This window comes from Aquarana catesbeiana, linkage group LG02 (assembly GCF_042186555.1).
Source record: "Aquarana catesbeiana isolate 2022-GZ linkage group LG02, ASM4218655v1, whole genome shotgun sequence".
NCBI lineage: Eukaryota > Metazoa > Chordata > Amphibia > Anura > Ranidae > Aquarana > Aquarana catesbeiana.
In genome coordinates, this window is record NC_133325.1 from 9,408,432 (window position 1) to 9,419,121 (window position 10,690).

A 10,690-nucleotide genomic window follows, 5' to 3' on the forward strand; every position below is an offset into this window, starting at 1 on the left:
GTTGCAATAGTCAAGGTGAGAGACAACAAGGGAGTGAATGAGGAGCTTGGTGGTTTCATTTGTTATAAAACATTATAAAAAAAGAAATAATAACCTCACAAAAATAACAAAACACTAACCTAACTGGTAGTTACCTATCTTACATAGAATACAGCCGGCAACCTGGTGTCATTCAAATGTAATAATATTTATTGGCTACAAATTGTGTACAGCATGGATCTGCTTCTGCGTTTCGTCCAGCAGGCCGTAATCATAACCGTTGCTCAATGGCGTCCTCTGTATTCCTATCTGCTCTGTAGGGAAGTTGATGGGGGTGAAGGCTACCTGGTAAACTTGTCTTCTCATACCTCAGGACTAATCTCTCCTAACACTTCATAATCACAGAAGTACCATCAGCCTCCAATCCTCCTAGACGATCTATAGCTAACTTTTGGGGAATAGGTATGATGACAGACAATGGTAGACAGGATGGAATAATAGCCAATAGTAAAGACTTATATAAGTTTTAATATGTTGCGCTTACCCTAAAAAAATTATAATGAAAACTGATTGGTATAATCCGTGTATAAAATGAGTGAGAAATATTGATAGGTGCGGCGACTCAAAAAACTAAAAACTCGATTCAACATATATGTGTATATATATAAAGTGCGCAAACCTAATCAATACAATTCAAAAAGGTGAAAATGAATATATAAAGTCCACATCAATATTAAGATATATAAATGTCCATGTGTATTCGGTGCCAATCATGGAAATCCGTAATGTTTGACGTTGTATCTTCTTACATTAAAGAGTAAAGGATGATACATTAGCCTCTTACCAGATAGGATGGATCCCAAGTTCATCCCTGGGACAAAATCAGCCAACAATGAGGCCCCCCACTTACAAGAGTCTACATGGTGATGAAGCCCGAAGCATAAAGGAAGGCTGCTCTTACAGCTTTGGCTCAGGCCCCCTGGTAGAGTAACAGGGAGCATCGGAGCGGCATACGTGTCTGATAAGACTTCTGCTGGAGAATGCTGATGTGCGTCCAGATACGCAGGAGCAGCTGGCTGGTGACACGCTGGCAGAAGAGCAGGAACTGATGTCAGGAACAGCTACGGCTGGATCAGGTGCAGGAAGAAGAGCCAAGGCAAGGTCAGACAGTCCAGGTCAGCAACTAGCAGGCAGATCAGACACAGGGGGCAGGCAGAAGAGTATTTAGAAGTCAGGCCGGGGTCGTTAACAGCAAGGCGGATGAACAGAAAGGTGAGACAGAAGCGTAGTCCAGAGGCAAGCCGGGGGGTCGGTGCAGGCAGAGTTCAAGCAAGCCAGGAGCAGATCGGGTCACCAACAGAAGACCAACACAGAAACAGATACAGAGATGCTTCGGGAACTTAATAGACCAAACGGCACTGGCACAAGGCACTAGTGCAGTTAAAAAGGCCCGCCTGGCGCCAGTGCATGAATCACCTACGTACATGTACGCGTCTTCTCTGACAAAGGATGTAGGAGGGGGCCAGATGTTATAGTACCCAAAGTGGATTAAATGCACACGAAGGCCAAGGAATGCAGCACAACATATTAGGGCAAAGTTCCAACAAGGTGGAAACAGGGCCTGAATATCACAGCCGAACCTGGTACAGCAGTACCTTACAAAAGAACTCGTAGTACACAGTCCTAATACTGCAGAAGACACGTTTGAAGGCTTATGATACCTGACAGCATCTGACGAAGAAGGCGACTGGTAGGCCGTGTAGTGACAAGAACACCTGAGAGGCAGAAGAAATTCAGTCCAAAATAACCGCCTACTGACTCGGCTCCATTGGAACCTTTCCCTATGCTAGACACACTGTCCCTCACCAGCAGGGTCCTGTCCCTGACCTAACCACTTTGCAAATGTGTGCCAACTGCTATTTATGAGCTCTGCCCTCACTAAAGTTGGCCACAGAGGTCATTCAAAACAGCAGCGTCCAATTTGGTGACTGCTCCCCTTATGACACCTACGGAGGCCTCAGAGGAACAAGGAGGTTCCTCTCCTCCTCCATCTTCTCTGTGTAGCCGGTGCCGCAACAGCACCACCTGTGCAGGGAGGCTGAACTACACCTACCTACAAGGGAGGTCTGTGTGCTTATCTCCTCAGTCTCGCCAGCACATCTGACCAACATCCCCACTTCTGCTTCCTCTCCTGTCATTTCTTACGGCGTCTGCCAGGTATAGCAAAGGGGTATCCCCACGTTTTCTGGGCTCTATCCAATGGATCTAACATCTAATCTTTCTAAGGGTCCTCCTATAAGAGATGATTTGTACTGTGATCCAATCTACAGTTATCTCCTTATTGCCATAATAGAGCTTTCATTCCAAGGCCAGATCTGATCTGGGGGTGCAGTAAAAAAAAAAAGTCAGAGGGCATAATACCAGCACTGTGTGTGACAGATGCAGGGAACCCGGTATTCCCTTGTTCATCTGGTGTCATGACCCGGAAGTAATGTCTGATTGGTAGTATAGAGGCAATGCAGAAGTGTACTGGGAATATTATTATGTACTGGCTTGTCATTAGATTAGGATGAATAAACAGAACCTGTGCCCCCTTACATCAGTTGCCCCATCAACGTGCCCCCTTACATCAAAGGTCCCCATCAATTCCCTCTTACACCAACTGTCCCCATTAAATTGTCTCCTTACATCTAATACCCCCATCAGAGTGCCTTCTTACATCAAATGCCCCATCAGAGTGGCTTCTAACATCAAATGCCCCCATCAGAGTGGCTTCTAACATCAAATGCCCCCATCAATGCCCCCTTACATCTATTGTCCCAATCAAAGTGCCTTCTTACATAAAATGCCCCCATCAATGTCCCCTTACATCAGTTGGCCCATCAATGTCCCCCCTTTCATCAAATGTCTCTATCAATGTCCTCTTACATCAACTGTCCCCATCAAAGTGTCTCCTTACATCAACTGTCCATATTAAGGTGTCTCCTTACATCAAATGCCCCCATACATCAGTTGCCCCATCAATGTGCCCCCTTACATCAAATGTCTCTATCAATGCCCTCTTACATCAACTGTCCATATTAAGGTGTCCCCTTACATCAAACGCCCCCATTAATGCCCCCTTACATCAACTGTCCCCATCAACATGTCTCCTTACATCTAATGCCCCCATCAATGCCTCCTTTCATCAAATGTCCCTATTAAAGTGTTTCCTTACATCAAATGCCCCCATCAATTCCCCCTTACATCAAATGCCCCCATCAATTCCCCCTTACATCAAATGCCCCCATCAATTCCCCCTTACATCAAATGTCTCCATCAATGTGCCCCCTTACATCAACTGTTCCCATCAAAGTGTCTCCTTACATCAAATGCCCCCATACATCAGTTGCCCCATCAATGCCCTCTTACATCAGTTGCCCCATCAATGTGCCCCCTTACATCAAATGTCTCCATCAATGTCCTCTTACACCAACTGTCCCCATTAAATTGTCTCTTTACATCTAATAGTGCCATCAGAGTGCCTTCTTACATCAAATGCCCCCATCAATGCCCCCTTACATCTATTGTCCCAATCAAAGTGCCTTCTTACATAAAATGCCCCCACCAATGTCCCCTTACATCAGTTGCCCCATCAGATTGTCTCATGGATCAGTGGATGCACTCTCGGAGATATGGAGGGGCACAACTAAAATATGGGGGGGGGGGCACAGCCCACCCCAGCACCCCCTGGATCCATGCCTATTTCCTTTACATACCATACTTCACGTCATGAAGATTATTCCCATCATGAATACATAGCACAGGAAATGTAAAATAAAGAGCCATGGCCTTCTATCCATCACCAATCTCTCCATAAATGATCAAATACCAAGATCACTCCGCCGCAGGTGGTGGCGCGGTACACCAGCGAGGTGACAATCATCGGTCAATATTTGCACAGCAGCTGAGGTTCCCAGCTGATCTCACATAGGGCCTAATCTCCATGCTGGGAATTATATGACAACAATATATAGTGCAGCTCACCCCCCCCCGCACATAACCGGTTTGCAGGTACACTTCTACTGCCTTAAAAACAAAAGCCCCCCCCCCTCACTAGGACGAGCTCCTCAAGATAACACGTTACCCTGGAGCTCCAGCATTACCCCGAGAACTTCCCCCTCCTCAATTCTTCACAGCAGAATTCCTCCTCAGCTCCAAGAACTCACCAACCAAGGCTACCAGCTTCCCACCGGCTGTCTCACCGCTGCCCCTCCCCCGCTCTCAGCCACCTCTGGGGGGTCTGTCATGTAGATCTTCACACATGCTCTACCGCCACCCCTAAAACCCCAATCACACACCGCCTGGCCAGCCGGTCAGGTCACAAACATACACAAGTACTATGTACCCCATACTCATCACACTTGGAGGATGGGCAGAATCTGCAGGTCTCCAGATTCCAATAACCCCCCCCCCCACACACACACAGACCCCCAGGGACCAGCCAGGGTTGTGGAGAAGAGGCTCTTGTTCTCATCAATATGAGGACCGGGTGCTTTGCCACCCTCCAAGCTGCAAGGAATTCTTTCTTTCTTTCTTTATTTGCACTGGTAAACATTCCCCAGGGCAGTGCCCATCCCCGGGATATTTTGTTTTTGTAAACCCCCCCTTGTTTATTAGATTCAGGTCCCACGGATTTCATCGGGGTTTGGGTTCAGTAATTGAACTTTATTGAACCCTGCTCCAGACTCAGGGCAGCGCTGCACATCCCTAATTGTCACCTTTGTTCTATCTACATTGTAATACAAGGAGCTGGCATGTATGAATCTACTATCAGAAGCCTACAGAGGATTATTACCCCCCTTACATCAGGTGTCCCCATCACAATGTTCCCCTTACATCAGGTGTCCCCATCACAATGTTCCCCTTACATCAGGTGTCCTCATCACAATGTTCCCCTTACATCAGGTGTCCTCATCACAATGTTCCCCTTACATCAGGTGTCCTCATCACAATGTTCCCCTTACATCAGGTGTCCCCATCACAATGTTCCCCTTACATCAGGTGTCCTCATCACAATGTTCCCCTTACATCAGGTGTCCTCATCACAATGTTCCCCTTACATCAGGTGTCCCCATCACAATGTTCCCCTTACATCAGGTGTCCTCATCACAATGTTCCCCTTACATCAGGTGTCCTCATCACAATGTTCCCCTTACATCAGGTGTCCCCATCACAATGTTCCCCTTACATCAGGTGTCCTCATCACAATGTTCCCCTTACATCAGGTGTCCTCATCACAATGCTCCCCTTACATCAGGTGTCCCCATCACAATGTTCCCCTTACATCAGGTGTCCCCTTCACAATGTTCCCCTTACATCAGGTGTCCCCATCACAATGTTCCCCTTACATCAGGTGTCCTCATCACAATGTTCCCCTTACATCAGGTGTCCCCATCACAATGTTCCCCTTACATCAGGTGTCCTCATCACAATGTTCCCCTTACATCAGGTGTCCTCATCACAATGCCCCCCTTACATCAGGTGTCCCCTTCACAATGTTCCCCTTACATCAGGTGTCCTCATCACAATGTTCCCCTTACATCAGGTGTCCTCATCACAATGTTCCCCTTACATCAGGTGTCCTCATCACAATGTTCCCCTTACATCAGGTGTCCCCATCACAATGCCCCCCTTACATCAGGTGTCCTCATCACAATGTTCCCCTTACATCAGGTGTCCTCATCACAATGTTCCCCTTACATCAGGTGTCCTCATCACAATGTTCCCCTTACATCAGGTGTCCTCATCACAATGTTCCCCTTACATCAGGTGTCCCCATCACAATGTTCCCCTTACATCAGGTGTCCCCTTCACAATGTTCCCCTTACATCAGGTGTCCCCATCACAATGTTCCCCTTACATCAGGTGTCCTCATCACAATGTTCCCCTTACATCAGGTGTCCCCATCACAATGTTCCCCTTACATCAGGTGTCCTCATCACAATGTTCCCCTTACATCAGGTGTCCTCATCACAATGTTCCCCTTACATCAGGTGTCCCCTTCACAATGTTCCCCTTACATCAGGTGTCCTCATCACAATGTTCCCCTTACATCAGGTGTCCTCATCACAATGTTCCCCTTACATCAGGTGTCCCCATCACAATGCCCCCCTTACATCAGGTGTCCCCATCACAATGTTCCCCTTACATCAGGTGTCCTCATCACAATGTTCCCCTTACATCAGGTGTCCCCATCACAATGCCCCCCTTACATCAGGTGTCCCCATCACAATGTTCCCCTTACATCAGGTGTCCTCATCACAATGTTCCCCTTACATCAGGTGTCCTCATCACAATGTTCCCCTTACATCAGGTGTCCCCATCACAATGCCCCCCTTACATCAGGTGTCCCCATCACAATGTTCCCCTTACATCAGGTGTCCTCATCACAATGTTCCCCTTACATCAGGTGTCCCCATCACAATGCCCCCCTTACATCAGGTGTCCTCATCACAATGTTCCCCTTACATCAGGTGTCCTTATTACAATGCCCCCCTTACATCAGGTGTCCCCATCACAATGTTTTCCTTACATCAGGTGTCCCCATCACAATGTTCCCCTTACATCAGGTGTCCTCATCAAAATGTTCCCCTTACATCAGGTGTCCTCATCACAATGTTCCCCTTACATCAGGTGTCCCCATCACAATGTTCCCCTTACATCAGGTGTCCTCATCAAAATGTTCCCCTTACATCAGGTGTCCTCATCACAATGTTCCCCTTACATCAGGTGTCCTCATCACAATGTTCCCCTTACATCAGGTGTCCCCATCACAATGTTCCCCTTACATCAGGTGTCCCCATCACAATGTTCCCCTTACATCAGGTGTCCCCATCACAATGTTCCCCTTACATCAGGGGTCCCCATCACAATGCCCCCCTTACATCAGGTGTCCTCATCACAATGTTCCCCTTACATCAGGTGTCCTTATTACAATGCCCCCCTTACATCAGGTGTCCCCATTACAATGTTTTCCTTACATCAGGTGTCCCCATCACAATGTTTCCTTACATCAGGTGTCCCCATCACAATGCTCCCCTTACATCAGGTGTCCCCATCACAATGCCCCCCTTACATCAGGTGTCCCCATCACAATGCCCCCCTTACATCAGGTGTCCTCATCACAATGCCCCCTTTACATCAGGTGTCCCCATCACAATGCCCCCCTTACATCAGGTGTCCTCATCACAATGTTCCCCTTACATCAGGTGTCCTCATCACAATGTTCCCCTTACATCAGGTGTCCTCATCACAATGTTCCCCTTACATCAGGTGTCCCCATCACAATGTTCCCCTTACATCAGGTGTCCTCATCACAATGTTCCCCTTACATCAGGTGTCCTCATCACAATGTTCCCCTTACATCAGGTGTCCCCATCACAATGTTCCCCTTACATCAGGTGTCCTCATCACAATGTTCCCCTTACATCAGGTGTCCTCATCACAATGCTCCCCTTACATCAGGTGTCCCCATCACAATGTTCCCCTTACATCAGGTGTCCCCTTCACAATGTTCCCCTTACATCAGGTGTCCCCATCACAATGTTCCCCTTACATCAGGTGTCCTCATCACAATGTTCCCCTTACATCAGGTGTCCCCATCACAATGTTCCCCTTACATCAGGTGTCCTCATCACAATGTTCCCCTTACATCAGGTGTCCTCATCACAATGCCCCCCTTACATCAGGTGTCCCCTTCACAATGTTCCCCTTACATCAGGTGTCCTCATCACAATGTTCCCCTTACATCAGGTGTCCTCATCACAATGTTCCCCTTACATCAGGTGTCCTCATCACAATGTTCCCCTTACATCAGGTGTCCCCATCACAATGCCCCCCTTACATCAGGTGTCCTCATCACAATGTTCCCCTTACATCAGGTGTCCTTATTACAATGCCCCCCTTACATCAGGTGTCCCCATCACAATGTTTTCCTTACATCAGGTGTCCCCATCACAATGTTCCCCTTACATCAGGTGTCCTCATCAAAATGTTCCCCTTACATCAGGTGTCCTCATCACAATGTTCCCCTTACATCAGGTGTCCTCATCACAATGTTCCCCTTACATCAGGTGTCCCCATCACAATGTTCCCCTTACATCAGGTGTCCCCATCACAATGTTCCCCTTACATCAGGTGTCCCCATCAAAATGTTCCCCTTACATCAGGTGTCCCCATCACAATGTTCCCCTTACATCAGGTGTCCTCATCACAATGTTCCCCTTACATCAGGTGTCCCCATCACAATGCCCCCCTTACATCAGGTGTCCTCATCACAATGTTCCCCTTACATCAGGTGTCCTCATCACAATGCTCCCCTTACATCAGGTGTCCCCATCACAATGTTCCCCTTACATCAGGTGTCCTCATCACAATGTTCCCCTTACATCAGGTGTCCTCATCACAATGTTCCCCTTACATCAGGTGTCCCCATCACAATGCCCCCCTTACATCAGGTGTCCTCATCACAATGTTCCCCTTACATCAGGTGTCCTTATTACAATGCCCCCCTTACATCAGGTGTCCCCATCACAATGTTTTCCTTACATCAGGTGTCCCCATCACAATGTTCCCCTTACATCAGGTGTCCTCATCAAAATGTTCCCCTTACATCAGGTGTCCTCATCACAATGTTCCCCTTACATCAGGTGTCCTCATCACAATGTTCCCCTTACATCAGGTGTCCCCATCACAATGTTCCCCTTACATCAGGTGTCCCCATCACAATGTTCCCCTTACATCAGGTGTCCCCATCACAATGTTCCCCTTACATCAGGGGTCCCCATCACAATGCCCCCCTTACATCAGGTGTCCTCATCACAATGTTCCCCTTACATCAGGTGTCCTTATTACAATGCCCCCCTTACATCAGGTGTCCCCATTACAATGTTTTCCTTACATCAGGTGTCCCCATCACAATGTTTCCTTACATCAGGTGTCCCCATCACAATGCTCCCCTTACATCAGGTGTCCCCATCACAATGCCCCCCTTACATCAGGTGTCCTCATCACAATGCCCCCTTTACATCAGGTGTCCCCATCACAATGCCCCCCTTACATCAGGTGTCCTCATCACAATGTTCCCCTTACATCAGGTGTCCTCATCACAATGTTCCCCTTACATCAGGTGTCCTCATCACAATGTTCCCCTTACATCAGGTGTCCTCATCACAATGTTCCCCTTACATCAGGTGTCCCCATCACAATGCCCCCCTTACATCAGGTGTCCTCATCACAATGCCCCCTTTACATCAGGTGTCCCCATCACAATGCCCCCCTTACATCAGGTGTCCTCATCACAATGTTCCCCTTACATCAGGTGTCCTCATCACAATGTTCCCCTTACATCAGGTGTCCTCATCACAATGCCCCCCTTACATCAGGTGTCCTCATCACAATGTTCCCCTTACATCAGGTGTCCTCATCACAATGCTCCCCTTACATCAGGTGTCCCCATCACAATGCCCCCCTTACATCAGGTGTCCCCATCACAATGCCCCCCTTACATCAGGTGTCCTCATCACAATGCCCCCTTTACATCAGGTGTCCCCATCACAATGCCCCCCTTACATCAGGTGTCCCCATCACAATGCCCCCCCTTACATCAGGTGTCCTCATCACAATGTTCCCCTTACATCAGGTGTCCTCATCACAATGCTCCCCTTACATCAGGTGTCCCCATCACAATGCCCCCCTTACATCAGGTGTCCTCATCACAATGCCCCCCTTACATCAGGTGTCCTTATTAGAATGCCCCCCTTACATCAGGTGTCCTTATTACAATGCCCCCTTTACATGGATTGTCCCCATCACAATGTTCCCCTTACATCAGGTGTCCCCATCACAATGTTCCCCTTACATCAGGTGTCCCCATCACAATGCCCCCCTTACATCAGGTGTCCTCATCACAATGTTCCCCTTACATCAGGTGTCCTTATTACAATGCCCCCCTTACATCAGGTGTCCTTATTACAATGCCCCCTTTACATGGATTGTCCCCATCACAATGTTCTCCTTACATCAGGTGTCCTTATTACAATGCCCCCCTTACATCAGGTGTCCCCATCAGAGCCACCCCTTACATAGATTGTCGCCATCGTGTGCCCCCTTACATCAACTGTCCGACATCAGAGTTTCCCCTTACATGAAGGGTCCCCATCACAGCCTCCCTTACATCAGGAATCCCCCTTTACATCAGGTGCCCCCATCACATTGCCCCCTTACATAGATTGTCCCCATCAGAGTGCCCCCTTACATGGATTGTCCCCATCAGAGTCCCCCTTACATCAAGTATCCCCCATCAGAGTCCCCCCTTACATGAGGGGTCCCCATCACAGTCTCCCTTACATCAGGTATCCCCCTTTACATCAGGTGCCCCATCACATTTCCCCCTTACATAGATTGCCCCCATCAGAGTGCCCCCTTACATCAGTTGACCCCCATCATATTGCCCCCTTACATGGATTGTCCCCATCAGAGTCCCCCTTACATTAAGTATCCCCCATCAGAGTTCCCCCTTACATGAAGGGTCCCCATCACAGCCTCCCTTACATCAAGAGTCCTCCTTTACATCAGGTGCCCCCATTATATTGTCCCCTTACATGAATTATCTATATCAGAGGGCCCCCTTACATAGATTGTCCCCATCAGAGTGCCCCCTTACATAGAT